Source organism: Bidens hawaiensis, unplaced genomic scaffold (assembly GCF_021521415.1).
Source record: "Bidens hawaiensis isolate Kalapana, Puna unplaced genomic scaffold, B.hawaiensis_p1.1 tig00029389_1, whole genome shotgun sequence".
In the NCBI taxonomy this organism is placed as follows: domain Eukaryota; kingdom Viridiplantae; phylum Streptophyta; class Magnoliopsida; order Asterales; family Asteraceae; genus Bidens; species Bidens hawaiensis.
Genome location: NW_027494873.1, coordinates 2,052 through 10,074, shown reverse-complemented (window position 1 = coordinate 10,074; position 8,023 = coordinate 2,052). Strand labels below are relative to the sequence as shown.

Below are 8,023 nucleotides of genomic sequence, written 5' to 3'. Positions count from 1 at the left end.
GTGGGATTTGATGGGATTTAGTTTCCATTCTCATTCTTTCATTTAATGAAACGAATATATCAATTCATAGGATTTAAAATCTCATTCCTTAGAATTCCTTACAAATCATTGAAACGAACAGCCCCTTAAAATTAATATTAAAATTAAAATGATTCTATAATGTAACAGGATGAACCAAAACATGACATAATATAGACTAGTAAAAGAAGATAAAATTTGCTAAGATATTATAGAAAGAAATAAATTTTGAGAGGGAGGGAAATTGTTAGCGGGCCCAATATAAAGAGCGGGAACCCAAAAGCCTTTCACCAAAAAATGAAACACAAACCCAAACCCAAACCCAAACCCAAACCCAAACCCACTTTATTATTATATAAATTAACGCCCTATTTTCTCTACATTCATAGCACTCTTACCAAACCCTAACACTCCCATCTCATTTCATAGAAACCCAACTTTAAATCATGAAACCCTTGTTTAAATCCTATATTCAAACACCCACCCGACTGAAGACGATGAATATTAGCGTGGTTCTTCCACACATCGATAATGTACTGACAAGCAAAACTTGTTGTCTACTACTTCGTGATCATCTGTCAACACCTTCCAACATCATGGAACATGTACGATCTGATTTAAAAAATTTAATAATTTCTTTATAAGTAAATTGAGGTGTTGATAGTCGAGGTGATCGTGATTGCCAAGTGAAAATAAGTTTTGCTTGTTGTATATTATGGATGTGTGAAAGAGCATGTACGATCTAATTAAAAAAAACTTCTGAAGATGATGCCACATTGATATGCATATTCTACCTCTTATGGGTTTTCATGTGTTTGCAGTGACGGACCCAAGATTTTTTGTCAATGGGGTCCCAATTTTTCCGGTTTACAAAATTTTTGGGTCGGTCGTTATTCGGGTCGGGTCGAGAGGAGGAACATAATAAAACACGAAAATATGATGTCATCGGAAACGAGTAAGTAGAAAGAATATAGATTAGAAACTAGATAGAACATACACTTTTAATTCATTTTTATTCATACCCGAAAAACATAAGCGTAAGCTATATATATATGGTCTTACATGAATAACTAAGACATGAAAAACTAACTCTTACACAAATAAATGATTAATTATAATATACATACACAAGATAAATAATTTAAGTATATGTAAAACTCATGTTGTCATTATATATGTTGCATGGTGATAATGGTTATATGGGATAAACTAAAGAAAAGCACAAATACCCTAACTAAATAACTAATATTGACTAGAATATTAAAAAAACAACAAAAACCGGGTATGGTGAGGCTTGAACCTGCAACCTCTCAAAGAAAAAACAAGGGACTTTCCACTAGACAAGTTTAGCCTTAATAGTATGGGTTCCAAGTATTAATTTTTATGGGGTCCTTACAAAATTTAATATATCGTCTCTAAGTAATTTTTAAAAAACATTGGTGTCCCAGGACCCCGATGGGAACTATGTAGGTCCGCCCCTGTGTGTTTGGCCTAGCTTTTATTTTTTAGCTTATGCTTATACTTTAAATTAGCTTATTGCTTATTTTTTATTGTTTGATAAGCTTTTTTTAAGTGTTTGGATTAGCTTATATTCTACAAGTTGATTATACTCCTTAATAAGTTGTTAAATCCATCATTCTATAATTTGTTACATTAACAAGTTGCTTCAATATTATTAATCCACAACTATTTGAGGTCAAATGAGTAACTTACCCCCTTAAACAATTATGACACAATATAAGGGTATGTTTGGTTGGAAGTAATGAAATGAAGAAGGAATGGAATGAGAGAAGGAATAAAATGAACAAGAGAATGAAATGAATCATTACACTTCCATTGTCTTGTTTGGTTAACCTATGAGAATGAAATAAATAATTACCTTATGTTGTTTGGTATCTAAAAAAAATTGTAGGAATAAAATAGAAATAATAAAAATATTCCTATCCCAAAATATATGTTTTTTTTTACAAAAAAAAAACCCTGAAATGGCGACGGTGGTGGTAGCTCCGGCGACGAAAATGGCGGCGGTGGCGGTTAGCCGGATGGTTGTGGTCGTGGGGGTGGCGGTAGTAGCGTTTGTAGTGATGGCGATGGTAGGGTGGTGGTCAGGCAGCGACAGTAGTGGTGGCGGTTATGGTTAGGTGGCGGTTGGGTAGCGCTGGTAGTAAGGTGGTGGTGGTGGTGGCGGAGGTGGTGGCGACGGTGACGGTCAGGTGGTGGTGGCGGCGACGGTGATGGTGACGGTCAGGTGGTGGTGGTGGCAATGGTAGTGGTGATGGTTGTTGTTAGGTGGTGGTGGTGTTGAGAAAGTAGGGTAAGGAATGAATGGAATGAAAAAAAAAGAATGGGGGTGGGAAGGAATGGTTTTGATGGAATGGGATTCTATATGTAATGGATGATTCCATTTCATCGAGTAACCAAACACCACATTCTTCATTTCCACGTAATGAATCATTCCATTCCCCATATCATTCCTACATGCCAAACGCTACCTAAGAATGTTGTTATGACAATATAAGAATCTTTTTGAAAATACATACTATGAGAACATTTGTTTGGAGACAACTTTAGTGGATCAATTTTCACATGATAGATAAAACAAAGTAATAGTGAAGGGCTTGTGTTAAGATATTGAATGTTTCATGTTTTATACTTTTATGTGTGAAAACGCAAGGTTGGAGATGTAACAGTTGCAAGTATAAAAATGTAAAGATTCTAAAAGTAATGGGTTGTAGATCAATTGGGCCGAAGATTATAATTATCAAATTATGGGCTGCTGGATTAAAAAGGCCATTCAACTCTTGATTATTATAAGTCATAATACACGACAAAGTGAACACCAATAAACGTGCAACTTTAAAACGCTGGTTAAATTGAGAAAGACAAATAAAAACAAAGATATAGTTATAAATTCTACTATGTATAACGGGTTCAAGAAACAAACCCGATTAAAAGATGATATTCCTAATAAGTGCTATCATCTCTTTTTCTTTCTTTGGAACTAGTTTTAAATTCATAAAATTACTAGAGTTCCGTCCCCTTAACAAAAATAGAAAAACTAGTTTTATGTACTCCATCCGTTCATCTATAAGTGTCATGGTGTTTGAAAACATAAAATTTAAGAAAATTCGAATGATTGCATCTTTTACTTAACAAATGACTATAATGCTCTTAATATATATAAAAAGACAAATTTTCAAAAAGTTTGAATGATTGTATTTGTGTAAGGGTAAACTTGAAAATTAGTTAATAAATTTTGAAAGTGAACATTTGTAATGGAACACATTAAAAAGGAAATGTGGACACTTTCAAATGGACGGAGGGAGTACTTAACAGAATGTATGGCTTTTTTCTTTTTTATTATTAACTCATTTATAAGAATACAATAAATAGTGTAATCAAATATTTTAATCTTCTTGTATAAATCATTGATTAACAAAAACATTTAGGGGCATATTCATTATTTTGGGCTAATTTTTTCCTCGAAAGTTGCAAGCCTGAATGGTAAATCGTTGATACAGGTGTCCATTCCACCCAAACGATACTGATATTCATTTTTATTTGTTTTATCTTTAAAGAGCTTAAAGATCAGCTCAGGCACAAGTTTCTTTAATCTTATCTAGGTTCAAATTTATACCAAGTCAATCATTAATGGCTCATAAGCAGCTTGACTCTTTTGTACCCTAGTTCGTAAAGATAATACATAAGACGACACATATCTAAGTTTTTTATTTCGTGAATAACACAAGTTTGAGGTGCATAAATATCATTAAAAAATATATTTAAGGACCTATACAAAATTCATATTCACATATTGACTTAGTAATTGATAATTTCATATCTTTCAAACCCTAATTCAGTTCTTCTCTCTCTTCGAATCAAACAAACAACGAATTGAAGATCTGTTTTTCAGGTATTTGGTTGATCTGAATCTTGATTTCATTTTATAAACTTTAATTTATTGATTCATAGATACAATTTCTGTTTTGTTTACATTTATTTTCATGATATTATTCATATAAATCAGAATTGTGCATCCAAATTCCCTGTGAAATTAGGCTACACTAATTGCTGGATAATGTAATTAATTATTTAATTTACCATAGAGTAGTTTGTTAGGTGGGATGTGTGCTAGATGAATAAGATTTGTGTATCCAAATTACGACCCTTTAAATCTTAGTATTATTATTTTTATACTTATTCCGTTGAATGGTTGGTATGCTTTTTAAAGGAAAGATGATAAATTTATAAACTTTTTCACATATTATGTATACAAATTACAAAATAATGTGACTGGCCTTGGAATTTGATGTTAGGAAAGGGTACTTTTCGCCATTATAGTGTGTTGAGAAAGTTGTGATTCGGTGTGTAAGGTTCGTGTTAGATGATGTTTATTGTTTAATAGAGCTTTATATGTTTCACCGAGGAAGCTGAAATCTATTCTCAGCTATGCAGTCAATATCGGTGCCATAGCGATAATATCGGGGATTTTGACCGAGATATGATGATTTGATCGATATATCACCGATTTTCTCGATGTCAGTTTTTAAGTCTTAATTATTAAATTTTAGTGTTTAATGTTAGTGTTTTAAGTCTTAATCAGTTCCTAATTGCTACAATTGTTAGTGTTATGTAAGTTGCAAAAAGTTAATTTGTTAATGGTAGGAGGAGAGTATACTGAATTGTTGGTGTTAAATTGCTATATATATGTATAAATTCTGCATAATATTATGATTACCGATATCTCAAATATCGGTACTTGACCGATATCCGATATTTTTCCCCATTAACTACATAGATTCTCGGACCTCTATATGTTTATGTTTGCATTAGTTTGTAATTTGTTTTTGTTCTATTTTGAGAGGGTTGTTGTTAACTTGTATTGCCTGTTGTGTGAAGCTGGAGTTGCCTTTTAATGTTTAACAATTAACAATACTAAAGAGTATAGATGATGTGGTGCGTGATGGGTTGGGTATGTCAGTGAGAACAAAGCCTTGGTGCTGGTAATTGGTAACTGACACGGGTGATTTTGTTGCGTGTTGACTAATATGTGTGTCGGGATTGGGTGTTTGATACCATGTTGGGTGAAGTATGATTGGTTTTTGTCTGATGGAGGGTGTTGTTGAAATGGGCAGGGTGGTGGAGGCGGTTGTTGGTGGTTGTAACTATATTTGAAAATGAGCTTAGACAGCAGGAGCCGAAGCAGAAGCCGGAGCCGGAGCCGGAGCCGAAGCCCCGTGGGTCGCAAGATCCGCACCGAGCGCAGCTCTTATCGCGATGCTCCTTACAGCGGGATGTTCGTCGGGGGTTACAGGTTTCAATATATATTTAAATTTTTGTTGGGAGACCGATATGTTTAAGTTTGCTTTTTGTTTTTTCTTCATCATCTTCTTTATGCATATGTTTAAATGTTGTATGGCATGCATTTATGCATGACTTGTTAATAAGCAGTGTTAAACTTGCTATTTTGTCTTAATATATCATAACATCATTCACAGCTTGTGAAGACTCATTATGTTTTAATCTTGTAACAACTGTTGTTAAATTTTTCTGTTCCAGTCAAAGCAGTCTGTGTAAGAACTGCAAAAGACCGGGTCATTATGCTAGAGAATGCCCTAACGTGGCCATTTGCCATAACTGTGGACTTCCAGGGTATGATTGCTGATTCTGCACTTTATTTTTGTTGATTTTTTTTATTGATAACCGGATGTGTTTCTATAATGCTTTCCAATTATTTGTGACTTTTTTGCTCTCCAAAATAACTAGTGATGTAATTATAGCTTGTTAAACGGAGTTTATTTCGTAAGAACTCTCTAAGTTCTGGTTTAATTGGAATCAAAAGGAGTTATTGTAAATAGGCCTGCAAACGAACTGAACGCTCGGTGAACCGTTCGGCATTAAGTTCGTTTATTTACTAAATGAACGAACTTGAACATGTCTCTTTCGTTCATTTAAGCTCGTGAGTGTTTGTTTACGTTCGTTTGTTTACATTTGTTTATGTTTGTTCATTTATGTTTGCGAGCATGTTCATTTAAGAGTTTTAGGCACAACACATAGTTATCCACATATACTTTTTATTGGTTTTAGCTCAGCTATGCTTGTTCATCTATGTTCAATTACGCTAACTCATTCACCACTTTACCTTCGTGTAGCTTTTTTTATACTGTTAATTAATGAACACCAACGAACACGCCCATCATCTTAACATTTCAGACATGAACCACAAAACTCTTTTTGTTTAATTGTTTGATCGTTTGTTTGATTAAATTTAAACGAACGAACATGAACATGCTTTGTTCTGTTTTTTCAGTTCGCTTACATGCCTAATCTTAAAGGAACTTTATATCATTTACATTGGTAACAATATGTGATGTGAAACAGGCATATTGCATCAGAGTGTAGCACCAAGTCTCTATGTTGGAAACTGTCGGGAGCCCGGGCACATGGCAGGCAGCTGCCCAAACGAGGGCATATGTCACACGTGTGGGAAAACAGGTCACCGTGCTAGAGGAATGCACCACTCCTGTCCCGCCACCTGGCGACACGAGGCTATGCAACAACTGCTACAAGCAAGGGCACATAGCAGTTGATTGCACCAATGACAAGGCGTGCAAGAACTGCAGGAGACCGGTCACCTTGCTCGAGATTGCACAAACGATCCTGTTTGCAACTTGTGCAATGTAGCGGGCCATGTTGCTAGAGAATGCACAAAGATGATTGATGATAGAGGGGGGCCACGTGGCGGGTTCCGCGACATTGTGTGTAGGAACTGCCAGCAAGTGGGCCATATGAGCCGTGATTGTGTTGATCTGATTATTTTGTCATAACTGCGGTGGAAGAGGCCACCTGGCGTATGAATGTCCTTCTGGAAGGATTATGGATCGGTATTCAAGGAGGGTATTGATGGTGACACGGTCTGCTGTTCGGTTTCAAGTGAGATGATTGGTTTGGTGTTATAAGCTTTTTTTGTTTTTGTTAAAAGACATTTGAGTTGGATTATATGAGGTGAATTATGTTGTTGCTGTAGGTTTAAATTAATAGTGTGTAATTCAACATTTTAACTACTACTGCTACTAATAATAAAGGTGTTCATTGTATCATCACATGCTTTGAACTGAATGATTCGAGTAATGTTTAAATGTTGCATCACTTGCACATGTTTTTATTTATGTGCTCGGGAGTTGGAGACTTAAACCTTTGGTCCTTTTTTGTTTAATAACATAAAGGTAAAGATGATACGCTCGAGTATCATCTGCATGCATGTATATATTTCTAATAACACGGCTGCACGTGTGTACCTTCGCTCAATGAGAAAATGAAGCACTTGAAAGAAGAAACAATGCCGATTTATATTTCTAAAATGAAGCACGTGTGTACCTTAGCTTAATGAGAAAATGAAGCACGTGTGTACCTTCGCTTACATTATTTCTGATGATAATCCTCCATCTTTATTCTTTTGATGATTGGATCGTTTCAAACAAGTAACACGATCTTTCTAGAAACGAACCGAAATTGATTGATGGGCTCCAATATGCTTTTAACGCCAATATAATATTTTTTTTTTCCTGTTAGTTTTTATTTCATGTCGATATAATTTGCCTTTTCAATTATTTTTCCAATAAAAGTTGGCTTTCTGGTCCAATGACGTAGGGTGACAATTTCTCATGCTATATATTTCTTGTATTGTAAAAAGATATCTACAATCAGATAGTTGAGCAACCTGAAATTAACTTAGGTGGAATGCAGACATATATCATAGGAAGCATATCATATCAAACATCTACCTTGGAAATAAAGAAGAATGCATGGTATGATGGTAGTCTATGACTCTAAAGCGTAAAGAAGAAAAGAGAAACACAACTCGAAGGAATGAAATTTCAAGAACATAACATGTAAAAATTGTCAAGACAAACATGGGCACTATCTTAGGTTGGTTGGATAACTTTTGTATAAAAGTATTTGTATATATTATTGTATATTTTACTTTACAAAAAAACTTTGGTTA

The 8,023-nt window shown here is 34.6% G+C and overlaps 1 pseudogene across 1 annotated transcript; it reads left to right on the top strand.

Moving 5' to 3' along the window:
* Positions 1-3,879: 3,879 nt before the first annotated feature.
* On the top strand, positions 3,880-7,115 carry LOC143578877 (uncharacterized; annotated as a pseudogene). Its single transcript, XR_013143350.1, has 4 exons — positions 3,880-3,931; positions 5,154-5,332; positions 5,578-5,670; positions 6,400-7,115. The product of XR_013143350.1 is annotated as an uncharacterized LOC143578877 (transcript).
* Positions 7,116-8,023: the final 908 nt, after the last annotated feature.